Source organism: Helianthus annuus, chromosome 11 (assembly GCF_002127325.2).
Source record: "Helianthus annuus cultivar XRQ/B chromosome 11, HanXRQr2.0-SUNRISE, whole genome shotgun sequence".
NCBI classification, from domain to species: Eukaryota; Viridiplantae; Streptophyta; class Magnoliopsida; order Asterales; family Asteraceae; genus Helianthus; species Helianthus annuus.
The window spans coordinates 21,648,172-21,664,538 of record NC_035443.2 but is presented as its reverse complement, the minus strand read 5'-3'; the positions used below and the strand labels follow the sequence as shown (position 1 = coordinate 21,664,538).

The 16,367-nt window shown below is 30.5% G+C and overlaps 1 long non-coding RNA gene across 1 annotated transcript; it reads right to left on the bottom strand.

The window, feature by feature from the left end:
- Window positions 1-14,247: 14,247 nt before the first annotated feature.
- LOC118483906 lies at window positions 14,248-15,793 on the bottom strand. The gene is made up of 2 exons (XR_004872200.1): window positions 15,670-15,793; window positions 14,248-14,677 (listed from the first exon to the last, which is right to left on the bottom strand). It is a non-coding gene; the product is annotated as an uncharacterized LOC118483906 (long non-coding RNA).
- Window positions 15,794-16,367: the final 574 nt, after the last annotated feature.

Here is a 16,367-nt window from a genome sequence, read left to right as displayed (position 1 = left end):
CTATGACCCGACCCGAATGAGGAACAACCCGAAAGTTTTAACGTTTTGTTATGAAAATTTTGGATACAAAAAAAATGGACTTCATTGAAAAGAAATCCTGGGTCCGCCTCTTCTTACCTTAATCTAAATAATATAATTGAGTTTATTGAAAGTGTGCAAAAAGTAACTTGGGTCACCACTGCATTGCACCGATTCATTTTATATCAATGTTTTAAGAACCGGACCGGACGTCGAACCAGTCTTCTTACCGGTTCAATTAATAGGGTTAAATTTGAAAAAAAATATATAAAAAACTGGCCAACCCTTCCAAAAACCGGTCCGACCGATCGGTTTCCCGGTCCAACCGCCGGGTCGCCGGTTCAACTCCGGTTCAATGCATTTCCGGTCCGATACCATGACCCGGACCGGCTCAACTTCCGGTTCCCGGTCCGACCGACTGGTCCAATCCGGGTCTGAAAACACCGTTTTATATACGAGTAAATTAAAGGAAACGGTTACATAGAGAGGCACCTATTGGAATGGTAGTAGCGCCTGTTCAAAAACCCACTGACGTCCATTCTAATCCCACTCGCATCGTTTTGTTGATTTTTCCCACTTTTTTTATACATACAAATATTAGTAACCGTGCTCCAAAAAATAGACAAACCTGTTGATTGTCCCCAAACCCCTTCTTTCTTCAAACTCCATCCTTTCTTTCAGATGAAAACAAAATCGACGAACCCTTTTGTGTTTCGAAATCCTGTTTTCTTTCTGCAAACTCCACCGTAGATCGCAAACAATGTTTCGGTCTCGAAATCAAAATCAACGAACCCTGTTGTGTTTTGAAATCCCGTTTTTTTCTACAATCTCCACCATAGATCACAAACAATCTTTGGGCCACCTTCGACTATAAAGGTAACATCTTTAGACTTTGTTCATTCGATTCATTCTTATACCTTTTTTGTACTTTTCCTTCTTTTTTCTTTAATCGCAACTTGGATATTAGCCCAGAAGATTAAAGGCGTTAGAAAGGACTTCAATGTTATAAACTTCAACTGTTTTTCAGACTTAGAGATTGAATACGAATCATTTATTCTAACCAGTTATGTTTGTTTCATGATCGTTTTTGTTATATCTTTTATGAGTACTGTAACACCTCGTAAAATCTTACCCAATAAAATAAAGACACATGTCATGTAAGATAAACGTGTCAGGAACCTGGATCAAGTAAAAGATGTATGGTAGGAATTAAAATGTCGACATGTTATTAAATACCTCTGAGCGACATGTTATTAAAATGTCCAGTCAAATCTCGAATTAAAAATACCTATGAGTTGGTAATTATGTGGGTAATAAACCCTTAAAAGGGTACTCTTTGATTACCATTCTAAGTAGGTCAAATGTCGGGTCAAAGTTAGCTTTAAAAAGTCAACAGAAAGCTTAATTTCAAATTAATGCATAATTAGCAATGTAGGAGCCATGCAACCTGGTTTATCATTAATATAACTTGGTAATTAATATAAGAACATGTCTAAACATGTTCAACCCGGCAATTTCCAGTATAGGCTCGGTTCGGGACCGAAAGTCGCATAGTTTGACTTCTGCTTTGACTTTCAGTTCTGACCCGTTTGAGTATAGTTTAGAAATGCCTTAGAGCTTTATTAGGACCAGGTTACATATTAGTATAACCCTCTGTGATTATACAACTTGGTTCATTAGATATCCGATTCATAGGCATGTTTCCGTTAATTGCTTAAATGTTGACTATTATGCCCTTTTCACCTTAAAACTTGATTTTTGAAAAAGTAAAAGAGTAGAAACATTCATTAATGATTTATAAACTTGTCCCTAAAATTTGACATCAGTTTGAGGTCTAGATTAGGAGTTATGCTCATTAGCGTAAATAAGAAGCTTTTTAGTAATTAAATGGCATAATTAGCATATAGCATATCTAAACCCAATTTTTGATATCAAACTTTTTACCTACTGATATAAAATAATATTTTGGGATTTTTGGAGATTTTTATTTATTTTTAGGCTGAGCATAACATAGAGTTCTAAGCTTAGTTCGGTTATTGTCGGTTTTGCCCTTTTTGGGCTATAAATTGAGTTTTACGAATCCTTTTGATACCAAACCTCTTTCTACTGATCTAATATCTTAAATAAAATATTTTGAGCCTTCTGGAATAATAAAAATATCAGCTTTCTATACAAAACCCGGAAATGGCTGCAAATCGCCTTTTTAAGCGTTTTTAACGCATAATATGTATTAAAACTATTTTAAACATATAAGGTTGATGACTACTGATATTCTCAGTAAATATTTATGTCTTAACAGAGCAAAAAGTTTTAAACTCAGATTCTCTGTTTTGACCTTTTAAGCCTATGTGAAATTACCAAAATGCCCCTACGTTGCATAGTATGGTTATAATTAATAAAATTCACATATGTATGATACCCTACTGTTATTACTTATTAAATTAAGTATATTTACTGATTTAATCAGACCTGTAACTCAGATTACTATTTAAACTCTTTTATAACCTTTAAAATGACCCAAATACCTTTACGGGGCATAGTATGAGTTTAAAATCATTTTGGGATAATAGAAGATATCTTACTGATGTCACAACATATTTAAGTCATTTTAACTTGAGAAACCTGTATATGACTCTTATGGTTACCCGTTACGCATTATTCGCGTTCAGTTCGGTTTATGTAACTAGTTTGCATAAATTGACCAAAACGGGTCAAACCTTATCATTTTTGTCTCAAAATCCAGAATGTGTTTAGTTTACCCATATTATACAAGTCTCCAAACTTGTCGGGGTCTAAATCACATACTATTCCGGTCTTCGCTTAATCATGCGTTTAAACCGTATCTTTTTTTAAAACTAACCTGTCTAAGCTTAGGCAAAATTAAAGACCCGTTAGGAATCTAAGATGTTATTATGAACCTTCGTTCCAGAATAGGAGACCCGGTAAAAGCTACGTGCACTTGTTTATTGTGATTATTACTTGCAAAGGTAAATACTTTTAACTTATTTTTCCCTTATACGGGCTTGGGGTACGGTATATAAAATACCGCTTGGTCGGGCGTTGAATTGTTAATCGTATGAAGGTTAAACTCATTGAGATGACCCGTTTAAATTGTTTTGTTTGCTTAAAACCTTTGGGGGTTAATGACCATGTCCCGGATATCCTTGGGATCATTCATAGAAATGGCCACGACCTTAGCACGCGGGTGTAGGCGTACACCCTTCAGTGCATGTATAAATAATAAGGTATAACCGCCGGTTTCGGGAATAACCCGCCGCGGGACTATACCATGTGGTGTGTCAATTAATCTTTAATCCGGTGTTCAGCCCGGGCTACTTAACGTATAAGAAACATGTAATTCTTTTACAAGTTTATATATAAATAATTATCCCAACTTATAAAATATTTTGTGCCATGTGCATTCAAATCAATTTTAAACATTTTTTAAAATGAGTCAGTTAAATTGTATTTACCAGTGTAAACTGACGTATTTTCCCAAAAAGGCTAAGTGCAGGTACTACTCGTAATAGGCTGGTCTTTCCTAGAATCAAATAAAAGTCTCGCAAGCTTAGATGCCTGAAGTCTGTTGAACAAAGTTTCCTCTTTATTTTGATCCGCCTGTGGATCTGTTTCAACTGTTTGTGATACTTAATATTACAATTTTATTCGGTTGAAATAAATCTATCTTTTTGCTTCCGCTGTGCATTTAAATTTGTGTTGTTTGACTATGATGATATCAACTACGTCACGATACTCCCCTCCGGACCCACCGGTAATACGTGGAAATATCGGGCTGTGACAAGTACGCTGAAATTGGGGTTTATTGTTGTTTAATTAGAGAATTTTATATATTAGCATATGATTGGATGCAAAATATTATTGATATTTTACATGCTCTTTTTGATCTCTTATGTTTTTTTTTCTTGGTTTAATTACGGGTTGCTGTCGTTGTATTGCTATGCCGATTTTTAATCGAAAATAAATTTACCTTTCTGTAAAAGATATTGAATTTTTGTTATGACGTTGTGTTGAAATATGCAACACATGTAATCTATAATTTGTGTTTTTCCTGCCTCCATTTGTATTTTTAGATGGATGATGATATAGCATATGCGAAATTATGTCTATCATGAACCTCATTCAAGAAACACCTTTGTTTGCAACTAATGATTTCTATTGACCATAGAGATGTACTCACTCTTACGGTCATATGGGTTTTCTTAGTTACATAACCTTTCAAAGCCAAACACATGTTACGTTCCCATGTTTTGATACGCTGCCTTTTAAGTTTTAATCCTCAATTGACAAATTTTTTAGGCAAAAATCGCACATAAAAAATTGGGTAAATTATTTTTTGAGTCCTTGTGTTTTATGGGTTTTAACCACTTGAGTCTAAAAGTAAAAAGTTTAACGACCTGAGTCCCCATAAGCATTTTCTTTAACCATTTGAGTCCAAATTTATAACACTGTTAGAATTTTTGGGTTAAGTATTGTTAAATGACCAAAATACCCTTATAATTAAAAAATAAATAACCATATCTCCTTTAATCTTATCTCCACTGTCTTCAAACAACCAACCACCACCACAAACTCTCTCAAGCGATATCAACCACCGTTCCATCCATCTCCACAACCAAACCCTCTCTATCGCTAGAACCCCACCACCTCCGCCACCTCAGACCCTCCCTTCATCTCCACGACCACCCCATCGCTGTCGTCGGAAAACCCTTACTTCAATCTCAACCAAACCCACTACCCCCTCCCCCCACCCCCATCTCGCACCCAGACCTTCATCTCCAAAAGGGGGTTTTTGATTTTGTTAATCGTTGTGTTGAAACTTGTTAATCGCCGTTGCCGGTGCCGGTGAGGAGGCGTTTGATGAGATGATCTGGCATAGATTGTGTAACGGTTTGCCACAAAGTTATAAATTTCTGGCGAAAGATCTTTGATCTTGATTGAGGAAAACACTGGATTCCGGGATTGGTCCGGTGAGATTGAGGATCGCCGTGTTTCAAAAGTCAAAGCAACATGCATAAAGAACAAAGAGGCAAGATTATTAAAAAGAAAAGACGGGTATGCAAATGTTCTAGATGCTGGTCACTACAAGAATCAGAATCTCTTTAAGGGACTTGATGAAGATACCAGCAACAGATTAAGTTCCAGCTCTGCTATATCTAACTCTGATAGTTGTATGCAGTTTTGCAGTGCCAATGCAAGTGATTTAACTGGTTAGTCGTTCAAATACTCGACAATATTTATTCCAATCTTGAACAACAGAGGCTCATCTAAGCACCCATTTTACTATGAATTATTATCTGTTCTTATTATTCGGTACCATGTAATCACTTTCAGAATGCACACCCGAACATCCATTAAGATGGATGACATTGTCAAATTTAAGTGGATTATGAAGCATTGTCAAATCAATTGTCGCATTTGTGGGGATTTTTTGTTGGTGAATTCCGGTGGAATTATTCCTGAAATATTGTTGTGGGAGATGTTGAAGTAAATAAGATCACCGCTTCTTAAATATTGTTGTGGGAGATGTTGAAGTAAACAAGACCCATAGTTAACACAATCTATGCCACAACCGCGGTGGTGGCAGTGGTGGTGGCAGTGGGGCGGTGGTGTTTATATATATTATATGTTAAAAGTTTATGCATTAAAGACTTGTTACTTGTACTTATATGAATATAAGACTTGTACTTTGTGTGTAAATGACCAAATTACCCTCATAGTTAACAGACTTGGTGGATGGAGTTAGAAATTTGGACTCAAATGGTTAAAGAAAATGCTTATGGGGACTCAGGTCGTTAAACTTTTTGCTTTTGGACTCAACTAGTTAAAACCCGTAAAACACAGGGACTCAAAAAATAATTTACCCTAAAAAATTATTAACAAGTTCATTTTGTTATCGAATTTTGTTATTTTTGTCAGAAGAATGGAAAATTACCCATTTTGGATGCAAGTAAAGATGATTTTTTTCAACACACGCGAGATGTTTGCTATATATTGTTTGACTCAAATTTTTGAACGTTTGTCTGATGAATGTTCAACCTTTGCTTCTGGGTTTAGGTATGATTCTTGGATGAGTAATGTTGACAGTTTTTATGAATGACATAACAGGCTTATTAGATCCATTGGTTTGAGTTCCAAAATGGGTTTGTAAAAGACGAAGAAACCAAACACAAAAAAAAAAGATTTTCGGGGTAGTTTCTATAAAATGATGGATACAAAGCTCGAGTTTGTTGAACAAAATCAAGTGGTTGATGATGCGTGACCAAACGGTTGATGTGTTGGTCGAATCAGGTTATTGAATTACCACTGCCGGGTTCGATTGAAAAGAGTACATGGAAACATGATGAACTAGATGAAGATTTACCGTTTAGCTTAACTTGAGCCAGCTTGGTGTATGTTAGAACGGTTGTTGCGCTGTTTGGATAGAGAATATGGGCCTTGAAATTCCTTTTAATAAGCAGATTTGGGACGACTACAAGCGTAGAAGATAAAAAGGGAATTTAAAAATATATAGTTGTTCGGGAAGGTTATCTTGAGAACGCTAAATATTTCGAGAACCATGAGAACGAATGAGAACACCAATCAAAACCATTTTTTTGATTACTATTCAATGAAATTTTCCCAAAATTAAAATACAACATCAAATAATTCATTCCTTCTCTTAAAATCACTCTTATTATATTTTTTACACATGTGTAAATTTTCTTTATTTATGAATTCACGTAAATTTAAACATGTAAATTTAATTTCTGACATTGTATTCGGATAATAATGATAGGTGTAAAAAGAAATTTTGTATTTGGATTGTTTTTGAGCAAGTTCTCAAGGGTTTTTTATTCGTTCTCACAATATTTAGCGTTCTCATTTAAACCCTCCCCTATAGTTGTTAATCTTATTAACATGTATATACCCCAAAAAATACTAAAAAATGTAGTGTTGATGCCTATACAATTTCGTTAACACTAACAATCTGATCAAATGACTAAAAAATGTAGTGTTGATGCCTATGCAATTACGTTAACATGATACACCCCTGATGCTTTGTAGGAGCCTATATACATATTAATAAGATAGAGGGTATTGAGATTAATTGTTCAATGTTGATGCTTTGTATTAATAAAATTGAGGGTATTGAGGTTGATTGTTCAATCTAACAAATGTAACAAAATAAACAACTGTGTAATGGGTCAAAACATATTCCCGTTAAATACATTTAAAAGATTTAATACAAATACCTTTAAAAGATTTAATACATTTTTAAGATAAGTGAGTTTTGACATGTTTCATTATAGTCTATATTATCTATATATTAAAAATAGAAGCCAATGAATAGTAATTTTAATATTATAATAGAGTAAATTGTTAAAATCGTCCCTGTGGTTTGACTCAAATTGCTAGATCAGTCCAAAATCAACTTTTTTTTTGCTAAAACAGTCCCTGAGCCTAGTTTCTGTTGCTATTTCAGTCCAATAAATTAACACCGTTAGAACCTCCGTTAATGAATGGGTAAAACTGCTAAATTCGTCCCTGAGGTTTGATTCAAGTTGCTAGATCAGTCCAAAATCAAGTTTTTTGAATTTGTTAATTATAAACTTATTTAGGTATATAATTTTTCTAGACTTGCATTAATTTTTTGAATTTTTTAATTATAAACTTATTTAGATTATAAACTTATTTAGGTATATAATTTTTCTAGACTTGCATTAATTTTTTGAATTTGTTAATTATAAACTTATTTAGATTATAAACTTATTTAGGTATATAAATCATTAATATCACAAGAGAAAAAATCCTTTTGTTAGTTATTTTGAAAAATTATTTGTTAGTTATTTTGATTATTATTATTATTATTATTATCATCATTAAATGTTTACTAATTATATACTTAAGTATTTAAATAAGATAATACTTAATTTAATTTAAATAAAATTAGTTTTTAAAATATAAATGTAGCTTTTTTGAAGAGCGTAATTTAACCGGCCCAGCCTTAAATACTGATTTTATTTTGATGTTGTTGTTGTTGTTGTTGTTGTTGTTGTTACCATGTAAATATTTAGTATTTATTTAAGGATTTAAATAAGACAACAGTTAATTTAAACAATATTTAGTTATGAAAAATACAAACATTATATGTAAATTTAAATATTAAGAAATTAACATAATTTTTATTTTTTTTTATTTAATTCATAATATTTAATGTTTAATATTTATCAATTATTTTAATTTAATATTTGTATTATAAAGTTCTTTTATTCATTTTTTCTACTTAATTAAGTGGTTTCTTATTTAATAATACTTATCATTCAGGTGAGGTCGGACAACATGTCGTGCCAGAACAAGTCTCATAAAAAGGATTATTTTGGTTTGAGTCAAAATGGGTTCGGGTCAAACCAGTGTTTAAGACAGGTCAAATAAAATTGCGCTCTCCAAAAGAGCTACATTCTGTTTATATTTTTATAACTAAACACAAATTTAAATTATATGTAAGGTAGACTTGTAATTTATCTTAAATTTTAAGACATTTAAGAAAATATATAATGCATTTGGTACAAGTATTGATGCATTAAGAACCTGTCATTTACCATTTTTTTTCTCTTGTGATATTAATGATTTATTCAACGAACACAAATATAACTGGACCCGCCTTAAATAAGTTTATAATCTTGTGATATTAATGATTTATATACCTAAATAAGTTTATAATCTACATAAGTTTATAATTAACAAATTCAAAAAATTAATGCAAGTCTAGAAAAATTATATACCTAAATAAGTTTATAATCTACATAAGTTTATAATTAACAAATTCAAAAAATTAATGCAAGTCTAGAAAAATTATATACCTAAATAAGTTTATAATCTACATAAGTTTATAATTAACAAATTCAAAAAATTAATGCAAGTCTAGAAAAATTATAGAGTTAATTACATAGTTAGTCCCTGTGGTTTGCACAAAATAACATAGTTAGGTACTAATAGTTTAAAATCACCTTCTAGGGTATTAACTTTTCATTTTGTAACGTTTGGAGGTATTAACTTCTAGGGTATTAACTTCTAGGGTATTAACATAGTCAGTCCTTGTGGTTTGCACAAAATAACATACTTAGGTACTAATAGAATGTGATTTTAAACCTAGAAATAACGTTAATACCTCCAAACGTTACAAAATGAAAAGTTAATACCCTAGAATGTGATTTTAAACTATTAGTACCCAAGTATGTTACTTTGTGCAAACCATAGGGACTAACTATGTACTTAACTCAAAATTATATACCTAAATAAGTTAATAATTAACAAATTCAAAAAACTTGATTTTGGACTAATCTAGCAACTTGAATCAATCCCAGGGACGAATTTAGCAGTTTTACCCATTCATTAACGGAGGTTCTAACGGTGTTAATTTATTGGACTGAAATAGCAACAGAAACTAGGCTCAGGGACTGTTTTAGCAAAAAAGTTGATTTTGGACTGATCTAGCAATTTGAGTCAAACCCCAGGGATGATTTTAGCAGTTTATTCATTATAATATTATATATAATTATTTTATACTCTTATTATTCTATTATCTATATATTAAAAATAATTATTTCCTATACTTTTTAAGTTTATTATTATTCTAATATAATAATAATAATAATAATAATTTCTTTTATTTTTTTAATTTTACCTTTAAAAATAGAAAAAGTAAATTTCGTAGTATAAATCAGAGGCGCAGTTTTCAAGGGGCCGGGGAGGGGGGACGCCTGATGCGTGTGTAGCGTTATATATTTTTATTAATATTTTAAGCCCTTTTTAACACTTTAGTCAAGTTTTAAATTTATAAAACACGATATTCTACTAACACTAAACACACATATGGGCAAATGTACCCATCGTGAGCGTAGTATAGCGTTGGTAAGATATCGAGATCGTCCAAGGACGCAAGAGCTTTTAGTACCGGTTTATCCTCAACGTCTAATAAAATCAAAAGTTTTAGAAAAGGTTTTAAAAATAAAAACTAAAATGCTGAAAAATAAAAATAAAATAAAACAGATGGACAAGATGAATCACTTGGATCCGACTCGCCTTTAATGTAACCATTGATGATTTCCACACTTTTGCACTTTTTAAGAGATTATCTTAGTTATAGTAGTAGGCTCCTCTTTTGAATTTGTTTAAAATATGAAGTGAAATACTATAGTGTGGTGTTGTAGGTTAAAAATAAAGCAAAAAAGGAAATAATGTTTTGCATCAACTTAAGAATTTTAAGATGTCAATAGTTATACTAAAAAATCATTTCAACATCCCGTCGCAACGTACGGGCGGATTGACGTTGACTTGTTATGTAATAATCTTTAACTTGTGTGGAAAATGATGAAGATCTTAATTTAAAATTATATATATATATATATATATATAGGTAGAGGATCTTGTAAAAAGTCTAACTTTTGTGAGAAGTGTGAGAAATAATTTGGTAATGACAAGTGTCCCTTATCTTAATTAATTCAAAAGGGTATATTAGTAATTGTCCATTCTTATCAATTAATTGATTTCCAAAGATAACTGCCAAAAATATCAGGCGATATATTATGGATGTGATTCGAATTCGATTTGTTCTATACATTTAATTGTTTACGGTAAGTTCTTGTTGTAGTGTTATACTCCCCAGTCAATAGTGTTATACTATGTACAGGTATCTTTAATCTCCTTTTCATAGTGTTTTATCCCCATCAACAGTGTTTTATTCTGTATAGTGTCTTACAGTAAACAGATAGTGTTATATCTTTCTATAGTGTTTTATCATGTAATATACTGTTCCTTTTCATAGTGTTTTATCCTCATCAATAGTGTTTTATTCTGTATAGTGTCTTACAGTAAACAGATAGTGTTATATCTTCCTATAGTGTTTTATCATGTAATATACTGTTCCTTTTCATAGTGTTTTATCCCCCATCAACAGTGTTTTATTTATGTATAGTGTCTTACAGTAAACAAATAGTGTTAAATCTTCCTATAGTGTTTTATCATGTAATATACTATTCTTTATAGTGTTATAAAAAGTTATTGTGAAGGAAATCGAAGAATTTATTTCAGTACGAGAAATTCGCTGATTTTTTAGGAGATTGATGGGGGTTTTGAAACAGTTACCATAAATTCGCTGATTTATAGGAAATTGATGGGGATTTTGAAACGGTTACCATATTTAAAACGTTGGAAAAGTCACTATTGCCCTTTAATTTTACATAAGGTCCTTCTAATTAAAACACAATTTACATTTTATACCCTATTGATCTCAACCATTAGATCAAATATCCAATGGTTTAAAACACTTCTTACCCTTCTCACATTTTAGACACTTTTTACCATATATCCCTACCCTATATATATATAGGGCTGAGTTCATTTCAGAACTCTAAATAACTATATATATATATATATATATATATATATATATATATATATATATATATATATATATATATATATAGTGGAGGGTTCAAATGAGAAGAAATTCTTTGTAAGAAGAAAAAAGAAGAAATTTCAACCAATAGAAATGCTTTATTAGACTTCATTTAATATTTGTACTTAATGTAACTATAAGGGTATATTAGTAAACTTACATACATCATTAATTGGTAGTTTCATCTTTAATAACTAACTATATTAAATTTGTAACTTATTTTTAAGTTATATATTTTTCACAAAAAATAAAAATAAAAATTCATTTATAGTGTAGGATAAATATGAGGCGTGTAGGATAAATTACGAGTTGTGTAGGATAAATTTCAATATGTTTAGGATAAATTTCGAAATGAGTAGGATAACTTTTGATGTGTGTAGGCAAAAATATTTAGTGTGAAGGATTATAGTGTTAATGACTAATTAATTAGTCAAACATAATAATAAATGAGATGAGAAAAAAACTATTTAATGTTTTACAATTGTACCCTTTTATTCTTTTTCTTCTCAATAAAATTTTCTTCTCAAATGAACCTTCTCCTATATATATATATATATATATATATATATATATATATATATATATATATATAGGGGAAGGATAAATCGAAAACCCACTTGAGTTGAGAAAACTCAGAAAACCTTTGTAAAAAAACCATGTAAACTCAAGATACATTTCTAAAAAAAATAGGAAATGTAATATACATATATTTGAACATTTTAAAAAAAGAAACACAAAAAAACACCAAGTAGTTTTTTTTTTTAAAATGTTACAAAATTTCAGGTTACATAATATGTATGTCCAAAAAAAATGTAACATATAAATTTTCAACATTTTTTAAAAAAAAAATAGTAAGCGTTTTTTTCATTTTTTTTTCATAAATAGGTCCGTGTACATTTATATTACATTTCATATTTTTTTAGAAAAAAATAAAAATGTTACATAGGGTTTATTTGGGTTTTCTCAACTCACATGGGTTTTCGATTTATCTTTCCCCTATATATATATATATATATATATATATATATATATATATATATATATATATATATATATATATATAGGGTTAGGTTCATTTGTGAACCTACCCCTTATATGTGAACTTAATGAACATATCCTAGCCATTGATTTAATTTAGGATTAATAAGGGTAGGGTTGTCTTTAACTATATACATTTAATTTTATCTTTTTTTTTAAATTGTAATCCAAATTTAGATGAGATTAATCAAAATCAGTTACCACGTTAGGTAACTGATTCCTCTTTTTTAGTGATTTTAAATCTATTATCTTCCATTCAAAATTTTCGAATCCAACATCTAACCAAAAAAAAAATGTCCAGGATATCTTGATTGTTCTTCGTTTATTTCTTAAGTTGCTTTCCACACAACTTGAGATTCATATTAAATTTCATCAATTTTGTTATTCGTCTATTTATCTGGATATCTTGATTGTTCCCCAAAGTTATAACATAATACTTTCGTATTCATGTAAATTTTATGGCTAATTCCAATATTATGAACAACCTACTCTAGAATGGGCAATGGAGGATGTGATTTTTTTCCTACAGAACATATGCACAACATAACAATTTCAGAGATCTATTCAGTTTGTCTACTACAGAAATATGCATAACATAAGAATTTCATTACATTTTTCATAGTTTTCGTATTCTAAATTTGTATTTATATCAGCAGAACTTAATTTACATATCTTGGGTGTATAATTTCTTAATAAATATAGAACTGGTTAAAGTTATATGAATTATTCAATTTACATATCTATAACACTTTTTATACATATGTGTATTACTTTTGAACCTGCCACTCGGACTCTCGTTTCATATCAGCATAACTTAATTACATATCATGGCAAGTATGGTTACATTGATACAGTTGATACGCACGTTCAAAGGTCACGCCAAGCAACGAACCTGCTACTCAAACTCATGTTTCAAATGTTGGCTAGGCATGCTTGAGGTTTTTATATGTTTGTATTACTAGCTGACATATGGGAGCGTTTGGATTTGATTATGTTGTTTAAAGTTGTGGATGAACTAAGTATTTTGGATTATCTAAGAACTTAATAGATACCAAGAAAGACGTCTTTATGAAATTGATTATCCAAAGTTATTACCAGACTTATGATTATCAGAAGTAGACACTGGTTTGTTTTTAACAAGTATAGATTTTACTCAACACAGGTTCACCTTCCTATCACTAGAATACATTATTTAACAGTTAATATATTTTGTATACGTACAATGCATCGATGTATAATTGAGTGATGCACATATGTAAAACAAGATAATAATATGTGGTTTTGTCCTGTACACAATTGCACAAAGACGTCCATCCAAGTATATCAATCGAATTTTAAAAAAGTTCACATATGTACATAAACGTTGTTCATTACACCATATTCAGTACATACCACTATAACACATTAACATTATTTGTATACGTCCAATACACTGATGTAATATATTAAATGATACGCATATGTGAATTAAGGTTAATGTGGTTTCCGTTCGTACATCATTGCATAACGACGTCTATCGGGTCTATCAAACCGAATCTGAAATAAAGTTCACATATGTATATAAGCGTTGTTCGTTACACATGTGTCTTAATGATTCTTACACATATGTAAATCCTATACTAACACACGCTTTCAAATTTATAAAGAATACACATCTATATCTAGTTTATGTAACCTAAATACAATAAAACAAAAACATCAAAAAGCACACCAACAAACGTTTAGTTCATACATAACCCTAACTAAATTCAAATAAACATACAAAATAGGTTTTTGAGAATAAACATCTACACAATTAGTTCATGCATAATACTAACAAACTATCTTTGACCAAATATGAACAAAATTCTTAATAAAAAAGACAGCCTAGTCTTTGCATATTCATTCGCTTCTTGGATGATTCTATCACGGTGTTTATTCGCATTCGATGTCACAATCCGAGTTGCATATTTTTTCCGTAGAAGAGTGAGTTTGGATTTCTTTTCCGTTCGTGTAAGAGGAAAAAAACTATGGAATTTTTCCTTTGTTACTCCCATCCACGTTTTCATGTACCGGATGGTGAACACACCAAAGTCAACATCGTTTTTAGTGGTCGCAGAGTCAATATCCAACCTGTATGGATTTGCCCTTTCAAACTCCACCCCTTTCGGATGCTGAACTTCACTAATAAAAAACAAAACACTAAGCATTAGATTTCAGATAGTTCCAACGATAACCCAGTTCTAAATAAGATGTGTATTAGACATAAGATTTTCTTTATACGTATGTGTATAATGGCGTCTTTTCCACTTTGAAACAACACATTAAACTAGTAGCACATGATCACTCTCTTACAACACAAGGGTTTATACACATAAGAACAAGAAAACAGTATACATATGTGTATAATCGAATAAACCCAAAAAACAGAGCATACATATGTGTATAATCGAATAAACCCCAAAAAACAGAGCATACATATGTGTATAATCGAATAAACCCAAAAAACAGAGTATACATATGTGTATGAATCCTAGCGTAAACTCACCCCTTTCACAAAATCCGAATAAATCAACTACTATACTAACAGTTAATTAATAGACAAGGTGTTTATACATATAAGAACAACAAAACAGTATACATATGTATAATCGAATAAATCCAAAAACAGAGTATACATATGTGTATAATCGAATCAACATCCTAAAGCAACATCAGATAACATTATACATATTTGTAGAACCAAACATTAATCCAATTTGAAACAAAACACCAAAACTATTATATAATAGTTCATACACATGTGTATCTGTAATTTTTATATAATTATATACCTGTGTATAGTGACATATTATCCATGATGAATCACTACAACAAACTAGCAACTAATAAGCAATCTCTTCAACACAAGCATAGATATGTGTAAACAAGGCATAAATTTGTTTATGAACCTTATCAAACACAGGCCCCTTTTACAAAATGTGAAAAAATAAATTAACAAACAACAATGTGTTTCCTACTGTTTTTTTAAATATGTTTAAAACAGAGACTTCCTGTTAAATCGGATGAACCCTAAAACCCTAACTTTTACATGAAAAAAGGAACAAATGTTGAACTGTACACAATCAGATGAACACAGAGAATTGCCAAAATCAAAATACACATAAAATTCATACCTTGATACATCACATGAAGAGAATCACAATCGTAAGGATAATAGTCATCACTTCTTTAGTTATAGAGAGAGAGAACGAGATGATGCCGCTTCTTTAACTTCTAGAGAGAGAGAGAGAATGAGATGAGGGTTTAATTTGATTTGTGATTTGATCTACTAATAACTGAACGAATGAAAATGACTAACTAGCCCTCATACTATTTAATTAAAAAACATGTAATATATAAGAATTACAAAACTGCCACTAAATCCTATAATCAAGATTTCATCATCCAACGGCCAGGATCTGTTCGTTTTTGTTCACTATCTAAACATGGTTCACTCTTGATCCCTACCCTATATATATATATATATATATATATATATATATATATGAATGTAGGCAATACGTATTTATTTTCCTTAAGCTTATAACAAAAGTGATTATAATCTCATTGTCATATTAATTATGTTTGAAAAAATTAACTAAAAACTAGACCTTTTATTTTAATAAAGTTTAAACTTCGAAGCTTTTATATAAGAAACACAACTCTATGCGTAATTTAATTCACGGAAAAACATAGTGCGTGTTTTCTTTTTCTTAAATAAATAAATAAAATAAAATAAAATAAAATAAAATAAAACAAAACAGAATCTAGCACTTCTGATGTCCAAAGTCCAAACAAAAGTTTTACTTTGATTTTTTTGAAATTGTTTTCT